The sequence below is a fragment of the Nicotiana tabacum genome, chromosome 1 (genome assembly GCF_000715075.1).
Source record: "Nicotiana tabacum cultivar K326 chromosome 1, ASM71507v2, whole genome shotgun sequence".
Lineage (NCBI taxonomy): Eukaryota > Viridiplantae > Streptophyta > Magnoliopsida > Solanales > Solanaceae > Nicotiana > Nicotiana tabacum.
In genome coordinates this window covers 118,408,497-118,420,353 of record NC_134080.1, presented here as the reverse complement: position 1 = coordinate 118,420,353, position 11,857 = coordinate 118,408,497, and positions in this window count along the sequence as shown.

Sequence of the window (11,857 nt, the reverse complement as noted above, 5' to 3'; positions counted from 1 at the left end):
TGAGCACTGCCCGGTATCCCTTGAGGTCCTTAGGGAACTCTGACACACCTAGATATGAGGAAAAGGTATGGAACAATCTTGGCACTTGAGGTGATTGATTACATAACTCAGAAAGGAAGTCCAAATCAGGCTTCCTATAGTGTAACTTCTTATTTTCATTGCTACTTATGTAATTCATTTCAATGTTGGTCTGTAATAACTTGTTATAAACAAGTATTGGGGTTGGCTAGTGAAAAGGAATGGGTTAAATATGCATGCTATAGTTGTTAAGGGTAGAAAACATGTTATTAGGTTTATATTCCTAATTGCGCAATAGAAACCATACTTAGGGTTCATACATGCATTAGAAATCATGCTCTTAGGTCCTATGTTTATTGTTTCAGCATGTGCACCCTTACAAAAATCATGTGTTAAAATCTGCTAATAATTAGCACTTTACTATTATGTTATGCACTTCCATGTGCATTTACAAATCCTGCTCTTAGGAAATTCTGCAATCCTGCCATGTGTATTTAGAAATCCTTCTTTAGGAATCTTGCATATAAATCATTAGATACCATGATTAGGTTCTCGTTCATACTCACTCAGCTATGCTTAGTTAAACTACTGACACATGAAAAAGGAGTATCAACAATCTCATCCTGCTTTTAACAAACTGGTAATAATCCCTGCATGCCTTTGCAATATGTAGAACAACATGTTTTAGGTCAAAACAATCTCTAAACTGTTTTAATAATTTTGAATAACTGCTGCATATTATTTTACCCCTAGGAAAGCCTTAGGTAATCAACTTTAAATAAAACCAGAACTGTCCCTATAATTAGTGTTTAATTATCAACTATTAAAATCAGTAGGCAAGTCTGATTCGGACTTCTTTCAGAGTCATGTAATAAATCTGGTTCTGCTGTTATCACTTAGATACCATGCATAGGATTTAAATTCAGACTTTAATTGTGTATGAGTCATGTTGTCTATGTGCATTACCTATGAAGGCATATTTGAGCCTTTCGCTTATCTTCCATGCTCCCCTTAGTTGAAGTCCTACTTGTTATTGTATGTCGCCTTAGTATTTTGCCTTTAAACCTGAGGGTCTGCCTAGAACCTCCTTCTTATAGGGTAAGAGTCTTATATTCCTCCGGGACTGATAGGAAGGGATGGGTAAGAGCATGCAATAGGGGTCAAGACCAACCCTCGCTTTAATTACCTTCACGGGGCGGGAAAAGGTAGATATGGATATGATGACCGGTGCGTTAATACCACGTGTAGCCCCTCTTTGAGGAGTGTCATACCGGGTATTGCATTGATGCGATCCATATTACAAAAAAACCTAGGACATCCCCCTTTACATTCCCGAACATGCTTAGATTGTAATTCTTTTTTTTCAAAATCTTGCTTTCATTAATCGTTTTCAAACACTTGTGTATTTAAACCTAAATCCCCTACTATTTGAGCCGTAATTGTTTATTTGCTACTTGTACAAATCCACAAAAACTGTCTGACCGGGAACCACACTAGTGGATCTTGAGGGTGCCTAACACCTTCCGCTTAGGATAATTTCAAGCCCTTACCTTATCTCTAGTTACCAAACGTAGTTATAAAAGAACCCAATAGGTGCCCTAACGCACCTTAAAAATCGTTAGGTGACGACTCTCCAAAATGCAACCCCTTTTCCAAAAGGAACGAGTTGTACCAACCAAAAAATGTCATGAACCCGATCCCGCGAAAGGAAAAAGGGGGCGCGACAGCATGGTGATTCTGTTGGAGATATTTAGGCTTTTACCATTTCATACCGTTTTTGTGAATTTGTACCCCTCCCTATATGCAATTACTTGTTTAATTTCTTTAAGCGTTTAATTTCTTCTTCAAAAGAGAAACTGACATATCTTTCTTGTTTCCTTCCTTTATATCTGCTTTATATTATGAAACTGTTGTATTTATCGCTTTCTTAACGTACAAACACATGTCAACGTGCTTTTAATTATTGCATAATTATGCTCCACATTATACTCCACTCGTGCTAAACAAATACTATAGCAACGCTTGATGAGTGGTTGCGCCCTTCCTATATCATTACCCCCTAAATTTGGAAAGGCTTATTTGTAGTAAAACTAGTCGATTAGCGGTGCAATCGACTGTTCCGTGCCTTCCCCCTTGAGTTGTCCGCTCAAGGGTACCAATCTAAAACCCCGTAAAAACCTTACTCTGTCTAAATTGTGCATGCATCATGGTCAAACTTAGTCGGGTCAGTTATGTTGTCCACATAATGATCCTTTAAGATAGCCTTGTCCAAGGTCCACTGGGTTTCTCTAAACCCAAATGGACATCATCACGTTTTGTGCATTTTTTTGGAGAACTAAAGGCTTCATGCTAATTGTTGATATTAAATAGTCGAGTCTGGTGTAGGTAAGGGCCTAACATTGTTTGTCTTGCAGAAATATGAGGCACGATGTCCCCAGATTCGGCATGGTCACCAATATCCACCCAAGATTGCTAAGTTGGTGGGAAGATTTACATTCCAGTGACAAAACCCTCGTCAAAACATATCTGGGTAATCTACCATCCCTCCTGGAGATCTAGCCTAACAACATAATAATAGAAGCTGCTACCTTATTTTGGGATTGTGAAAAGGTCTTGTTCCGCTTTGGGGACATCGAAATGACACCTTTGCTAGAGGAGATACGACAACTGGCTGGTTTAGTGTGGGAAACTCCGCGTTTCCTAATGCCTGAGAATGGCACAGGCAAGGGTTTCCTTAAAATGATGGGTTTGAAGAAGAACGCAGAATTGGTATGCCTGAAGGAATCATACATCCCTTTTGACTACTTGTATGAAAGATACAGTCACAATAAATCATACCGTACCTACCCTGACGACTTTGCCATCACGTCCTTGGGACACATCCATCGTAGGGTTTTCGTCTTCATGTTTTGCTTCCTGGGTCTGATCGTGTTTCCAATGAAGAAAGGGAGAATCCATACTAGGCTGGATATGGTAACCAAGACCCTAATGGAGGGGATTGGTGGGCAAACATTCAGCATTGTACCCATAATCATCACAGACATATACCGAGCCTTAGAGAAGCGTCAACAAGGAGCGAGACACTTCGAATGCTGCAATCTACTACTTCAGCTTTGGCTCATTGAAAATCTCCAAAAGGGCGAATACCGACAAGAAATTCAGCGAAGGGTCTGTGATGACCACATCGCTTTTCACCATCCAAAGTGAATGAATTACATCCCCGACATGTTCGCTCAGCCCGAGAATGCCAAAGGATAGGTTGAGATCTTTGATAATTTGACTAAAGAATAGGTTCAATGGATGTTCGAGTGGTTTCCGATAGAGGAGTTCATCGCCCGATCCAGAGATGCACCTTTCTTGATACTGATTGGTCTAAGAGAAACATACCCTTACGTCCCTCTTCGAGTTATGAGGCAAGCATGTAGGAAGCAAGTCATACCCAAGGTCGACAAGATATGCCATTTCCGAGCTGACTTCCAAAATGATGATAGTCCCTACAAGTGCCAAGCCCAACTCATGTGGCTCTGCAAGATCGTAATGGGGAAAGACACCATCAAGCCAGAAGATATCATACCGGCTGTACTCATTTCTATTCAGGTTGGTTGGAAGACAATTAGGATGGTCTGGGCTAGCCAGGGTTCGTTCGAGGTCAAAGAATTATAGATGAAAAGGCCGAGGTGCAAGTCAAGTACAACCAACTGCACAAAAGGATCCGTGAATACGAGAGCGAACGCCGCTGTATGTGGCGAAAATCAAAGGACTTAATTTCTCGCTATCAAGACATTTCGGAAGAATGCCTCGAGACCCCGAGGACGTGGAGCCACGACCGAGTCCCCTCCCTTGAGGCTTGTCGAGGCCTGACTCGGAGAAGACGAAGGTCAAGGTCGAAACAGAAGGGGAAGCTCCCAAGGCACGCGGCTAAGTCTGACAAAGCCGGCCTATCCAGGGCCTACGCCGAAGCGTTGCGTCTAGCCGTCTCATCTCCGTACTTAACAATTAACGCATGTTGTACCATAGCCGAGTTCCCCTCCTATATAAAGGGAACTCGCACTACCTTGTGAGGGTCTGATGTTGCTCCATTTCTCCACAAGATTAATAATATCTCTCTCTCTCTCTTCTTTCTAATTTGCTCATTCTCGCCGGCCCAATGCCACTTTAATATTCATCGTTCTCTTACTTGTTCTTCATCTTTTCACTTGGAATTGGCCATAAAGAGCTTTATTTAATCATATCTTAAATGTTATACCATTCACGATTTCCCCCAATAGCTCGAGCTCGACCCATACATCAACCCCGAAGTCCCTCAACGACTGGTCTTACACCCGGACAACAGGTTCTCTCAGTTCGTTCAACTCCCCGTTTTAGCCCGTATCCCCTCAGTAAAGCATGCCCGGACAGTAAGCCTTTAGGTTTGGTTATCACCCCGTCCTTAGCTTGCATTTAACGTTAAGACTTCATATTCTTAGCATCAACTACTCTGAACAACTAGCTCGAGAATAGATCACGTATTTTTAGAATCTCATTTATAAATCTAATTGTTGTTACCATTTTCAGGGTAAACAATTTGGCACCCACCGTACGGCTAAAAATAATAGTGATTATTTTCTTGTTGGTTTCATTGCACAAACGTACATTATCTTTCACACTTTTTCTTGTACAAGATCCTTTGATTTCAGGTCAAAATGTCTGGCTCGGTAAATAGAGTCGAGAACGACAACCTCGAAAATCACGGAGGAAACTATGTGGCTATTCCAATGGTTGGCGCAACGCCCCAGAACCCCGATAACGCATATGGGCCAATTGCAGCGGATGCGGGTTTGCAAGGTGCACACCAGGTCGATGAAGCCTCGCACAACGATGGGACATACAACATATCGGCCGACAGAAAGCCCAACAAACCCTGGCTCAGAAACTCAGAAAGTTAGTCTTCACGATATTTTTGAAATGTTGCAGGAACAGTAGTTGGCTATCGCTTAGTTGCAAAGCCATCCGAAGACTCGTAGCACAGTAGCGCCGGAATCAGCTCCCCGCACCGAACGAGTACCCGAGAGATCAAGCAACAACAGATCGGTGACAGACCCTGCCATAACGAAGATGCTTGGGGATCTCTCCAAGAGGATCGAGTCAGGTTCATGGAGGTTCATGCAATAGTTGTCCCATAGCAAAAATCCGGAATGCCGAAACTCCCTAAGTATGACAGGACCTCGGATCCCGATGAGCGCACCCCCGCTTACACGTGCGCGGGTAAAGGCAGCGACCTTCAAGATGATGAGTTCGAGCCTGTCTCGTTGAAGAACTTCGGGGAAACACTCTCAAAAGGAACCATGATGTGGCACCGTAGCCAAGAACCTGACCTCACAGACTCGCTTGCCGTACTAGCAGATTCCTCTGTAGAGGCACACACCGATGCCATCGAAGCAGCAACGGGAGAGCCCGACACATCTGAGGCCGAACAAAGAGAGAATGAAATACCACAGGAAGTCGCGCCTCGTTCCCTAATAGAACAAATGAGATCGCCCCCGGTTTCAGATGACTGGGCAACACATGCCTTTGCCCGATGACTAAACGAACCATGCCCGACGACTTCAGGGCATTTCAAACGAAGCTTGATTAGATGCCTAACCGAGATCTGGTCGGGTGCCCGTACCTAGTACCAGCCACAAATCACGGCCGTGGACAACCATCCGGGAGCCTCCTCAGGCTCGGTGTACCTAAGCAGGATCCCAACAAAGAGACTAATTCCAAATAGGTGGAGGTACCACCCATGCTTTGCGTATAGGAGGAATGCCACAAGATGCAACATACCTCACAACGATCGGGAAATAGCTCGAGGGAAATATCCTCAAGGAATCTTTAGTAGAGCCAGATTCGACGAGGCATGGCCGGTAGGGGGACCTCGCCCAGCAGAGTACGATTTTAGCATTGCTATACTAAACATCGTGATCACCATAAGCGAAACCAGGGACACAACCTATTCGACCAAGATCCCTTCAAAGGAACCTCAACCTGGCACGGGTACCGTAGGGTGCGTGCGGCCACGGGGTCAAAAATGGCCACCCGCTTAGGAGGAGAACAACCGTGCTACTCAATAAAAATTGCCGCCGAGCGCTGTCAAGCGATCAGGCTCGAAAGCCCCAAGGGAGGAAGGCGACCAGGTAGAACGAAGCGAATTTGGCTTTGAGATTCGAGATGCGGGAGCGATTTGGCTCGTTAGTTCGGATCGCCTTATTTACTTTGGTCCAACATTGTTGGTATGCTTGATCGAACCACCTAAATTCAGGAACACATGTTTTATTTGAAATAGATCAAATGAGGGAGAGGATTTCTAATGCGTCAGTGTAAGGCCAAGGCGAAGTCTCAGTGTCGTTTTTGCTGGATGTAAGGGCATCCTCCCGGATGTATCCCAGAGCCGTCTTTTCCTAGAGTACATAAATGTCCCGCCATACCAAACAATACACGTCTAAATTGTCACGACCCTAAACCCGGACCCGGTAGTTATGACGCCTCTAGTGAAGACAAGACCAGCCGTCACTTTCCTATTTCAGTTTTTAAGCAATTAGACAATAAGCAATTAGTCTTAAACATGATATAAATACTACATTTAAGTAGTCAACAATACCAATATGCGGAAGAACAACCCAACACAGCCCGATACTGGGGTGTCACTAGTCATGAGCATCTATCAATCCTAACACAAGTCTGAAAAGTCTATAAGCTATTACAAAATGTCTGATAAAGAGGTAGAAATGAGATAAAGGGGGACAAACACGGGACTGTGGATGCCAAGCAGCTACCTCGTGGACTCCGAAGTCTGTCGGGAGCTCTCAACTCGCGCTAGCAGGATCAGCAATGCCTGAATTTGCACACGGGTGCAGGGAGTAAAGTGAGTACTCCAACTCAGTGAGTAATAATCATAAATAAACGACTGAGAGATATGAAAACACGTAAGGCACATTACAGGCTAAAATGAAGCAGTAAAACCAGTAAAGATATGTAAAATCATTTAAGTTCAGTTTAAACTTCAGGAAACACCTTTTCAAAAATTAAACAGGTAAATGACAGACAAATAAGAAAGATAAACACATAAAGGTTTGCCCCTCGTGCTCAATGTCAGCACTACCAGCCCCTCAGGCTATATCTCACATCACAATGGCTACTCGCGCTCACTGGGGGTGTGCAGACTCCTGGAGGGGCCCCTCACGGCCCAAACACAATATCAAGTCATCTCACGGCATCATCACTAGGCTCTTGGCCTCAAATCAACAAGCCACCTCGTGGCGTACATATCTCAGGCCCTCGGCCTTATAATCATAATCGGTGTTTCCTCACAACGTAGGCCCTCAGCCTTACTTAGTCAAAATCCTCACAAGCCACTCGGGCAATAGTAAAACATGATTCTCAACTCATATATCATTTAAAAGATCATTTAAGTGTTAAAACAGGGTAAACATGGCTGAGTTACGAAAATAGTGGAATATAACATGGATGAGTTACGAAAATAGTGGAATATAACATGACTGAGTTCAAATATAAAGTCAAACAATGAGGAAATATCAATAAAAATCCTCGAAGGGTTCAAATAGTTGGCACAAGGCCCAAATATGGCGTTCACCCCAAATCATGATGATAGCAAATAGATTTCAGTCAAATACGCGGTAAAATAATCATTCGGGACTGACTAAGTCACAATCCCCAACAGTGCACGACCCCACGCTCGTCATCAAGCATGTGCGTCACCTCAATATAGCACAACGGTGTGCAAATCTAGGGTTTCATACCCTTAGGACATCATTTACAATCATTACTCACCTCAATCCGGTCAAATCTCTAGCCCGCGATGCCTTTGCCCCTCAAATTGGCCTCCACTAGCATCGAATCTATCCAAAATCAGAATCACGACGTCAAAATATGTTAAGGGAACGAAGCCCAAGTGAAAATAATCAATTTACAACATCAATCCCGAAATTACCAAAACCCGACCAAACCACGTCCGAATGACCTGAAACTTTGCACACACATCCCAAATGACACCATGAAAGTACTGCAACTCTCGAAATTCCATTTCGACCCTATATCAAAATCTCACCAACCAACCGGAAATTGTCAAAATACCAACTTCGCCAATTCAAGCCTAAATCCACTTTGAACCTCCAAAACTCATTCTGATCATGCTCCTAAGTCCCAAATCACCTCCTGAAGCTATCCGAACCATTGGAACTCACATTTGAGCCCTCAAACACCTATGTCAACGTCCAGTTGACTTTTCCAACTTAAGCTTCCTCAAAAGAGACTAAGTGCCTCCAACCTTACCAAATCTTTCCCGAACCCGAGCCAACCAACGTGCTCCTCCTAACTACGCGAATATACCAGAATATCATCAATGAAGACTATGACAAACAAGTCAAGATAAGTTCGGAACACGTTGTTCATCAAATGCATGAACGTTGCTGGGGCATTGGTCAGTCCAAAAGACATAACTAGGAACTCATAATGACCATATCTGGTCCTGAAGGCTGTCTTAAAAATATCCAAATCCCTGATCTTCAACTGGTGATAACCCGAACGGAGATCAATCTTAGAGAACACCCTCGCTCCCTGAAGCGGATCGAATAAATCATCAATGCGAGGCAAATGATACTTGTTCTTAATTGTTACCTTGTTCAATTGCCTATAATCAATTCACATTCTCATTGCGCCATCCTTCTTCTTCACAAATAGAACCGGCGCACCCCGAGGTAACACACTCGGCCGGATGAACCCCTTATCTAGGAGTTCCTGAACCTGCTCCTTTAACTCCTTCAACTCCGCCGGTGCCATACGATACGGCATAATAGAAATGGGCTGAGTGCCTAGCACCAGGTCAATACCAAAATCAATATCCCTGTCCAGCGGCATGCCCGACAGGTCTGCAGGAAATACATGAGGGAAATCCCTCACAACTAGGACAGAATCAATACTGGGAGCTTCAGCTCCAACATCCTTCTCAAAGGCAAGATACGGGAGACGGAACATACCAAATCTCGAAACGTTGCCTACACATCCTGCGGTGAGGAAGAGCTACTTCACTCCTTTGATTATTTTTCACTAACATGTATGCAGACAATTGGCGGGGACATTCAGATGTTCTAACTCCACACGGGGATCCTAGGGCCTTAACAGGGCCCGCCGCGCTCTTTCCCCTCAATCGGACTTCCGCCCTAAAGAGGGTCTCGCCAGCAAGATTATTAGCGGAGCAACGTACCCCCAGAGGAGGATCCGATAAGGTCACATGCCTTCTTCTACAGTCAAACGACGAGCGATGATCTTATTTCAATGGTGCCATCCCCTAAAAAAGAACGGGGAACGGCAGACTGAGTTTCAATAGTGAATTATGTACCAGACCAAATGGTCCAAGGAGTCCCGCCTGCGCGGGCCGAGCTCACAACAATGAAATGAGTGTTTACGCCAAGCAATAAAAGAATATCTTTCAGCATCTCGTTCTCCAAACAAGGATATTGCAGTGTACTCTCGGCAGGAACCCTTTCACAAAATGCATCCCGAGATACTCGGAGACTTAGCGTCAACGATTCGGCACCCGCACGACCCTAGGGTCAGAATTCTGGGCTCATAAATCTCCTGCAAGGCAACTCCAAGCTCACGAATAATGGCCTTCAAGCCTAGGCAAACTCGATGGCTCGAGGACTGTCGCCAATCGCCACGCATTGGAAAACCCGAAACTATAAGATCCCGAGCGGGCAGACTCGGTGTAACCAGATCTATTCTATAAAGCAACACAAACTGTAAGACCTCAACAGGCATGATAAAACTATAAGACCTCAACATGCATGACAAAATGTAAGACCTCAACATGCATGAAAATCCCGAAGTTTAAGCTATACGTCGTATTTGTAAGAATCCCAAAAGAGCATACCTTTGGTGTAGATGCCTAAACTATCACTCGGGATAAGAAATGGCTCCGGCCAAACACATATGACTGTGGTCAAAATGGCTAATACAGCCAAATTAATGCGACTCGGGGACGCCCGAATGCCGCTAAACGAAATCGCACGCCATTACTTCAAACATACTTCGGAAAGAACTGGTTAAAATAGGCTTCCCTCAACAGGCAAAAACGAGCTTCGACCATGTCAGCTCCAAGTCACAAGGCGTCGATTTACTCGACCTACGAGCTAAAAACCTTCCGAGGCGCTTAAACATCACTGATAATGACTTGAAATCGAGGTTCTTCCGAAACCGATGATGGGTTAGGAAAAATTATTTCAAAAGACCTTAACGAGCGGAAAAACAAACCTACAAAAAGCCCACGGGCAAAACAGCATAAGAGCCATTGTCTCCAGCCAAATGAGCCTCCGGGCCACACACTAAACGGTCTCTACGACCAAACAACGTAAGAGCCATTGTCGCTAACTTCAAAATTGACAACTGGAGGATTAAAATGAGCTCGAATCATAACCCGATTCGAAGACCGACTCCAAAATAGTTAACTACAAGCCTTCGGGCCACATATTAAAAGGTCTCAACGACCAAAAAAGCATAAGAAGCACTATCGCCGGTCTGAAAATCAAAAGAACTTAAGGGTCAATTAAAGCTCGAATCGCAACGTGACTCGGAGACTAGACCCGAAATAGTTGAAACAACAAACGCCCGAGGGTGAGAAATAAAGGCCATCGTTGTGCGCCCATGCAGGTAGGAAAGAACTTAAGGGTCAATTAAAGCTCGAATCACAACACGACTAAGATACTGAACCCAAAATAGTCGAAATAGAGAATGCCCAAGGGTATGAAATGAGAACAATAACCATCCGCCCGCACGGGCACAAAAGACCGAAGGTCAGGCAAGCTCGAGTCAAGGTCTAACTCGAAGATGAGCCTAAACAGCTGGGCAAAGCATAGAGGCCCCAATGCCTGCTCACGTCTAAGATCGCACTTAAAAGCCTCCGGGCCTGCCTGATTAGTTATGGACCTACGGGGCTCCCACTAAACATGAAAACCAGCCCACCTCATCAAAAACAATACATGAAGAGATACAGAATAAATAAAGCATCAAGCTTTCTCTTATCTTACATACGTAAAAGGTGCAATCTCCATCTACCAATATGTCCTACAAGTATTAAATACAAAGCAGTAAAACAGCGAAATCTACACTCCGCTCCAAAGGGCTACAGTCCTCAAGGTTCGCTCTCCGCGATGTCATCAAGAAGTGACCGAGCGTCATGATTGTCCGCCCTTGCTCGAGCCAATTCCTCTAAGAGAACGAAGACCCTTGCACCGATCTCCCCGAGTTCCTCTCTTTGGGATCTACAACGAACATATTCCTCGATCTTCTTCTCCCAGTCGAGGGTCCGCTTCAGCTCAGCTTGGGCATCAACATCATCCTTCATATGAATCGCCATCTCCTGATCAGCCTTGGTTCAGCTTAATGCCGCTTCAGCCCGGGCACCGATTATCTCATCCCTAATCTTTGAGAGATCAGACTCGAGTTTCCCTATCATATCCGCTTGAACAATAGCGTTGTCACGGGCCAAGCGGAGTTGGGCTTCGAAGGCAGGGACCTTGGCCAAAGCGCCTGTCTCCTCTAAAGCTTGAGCTTGCACCTGAGCCCTTAGCTCACCACAAGCACTTCTAACGCGGTCGACGTCGCCCCTGAGGTACTCCAAGGCCTCCACCTTTTTCTGCAGCTAATATAACAAAAAGGGGTTAACCTTAAGGTCCAAAAAGAGCGAAGCGCGTGCTACAAAAGGTTACCTACTCCATAAGATAGCTCTCATAATTCAAGCTCCGGTATGCCTCATATCGCCAATGCAGCAACTCAACCTCCTTCTCCCTGTTAAGGAGACTAA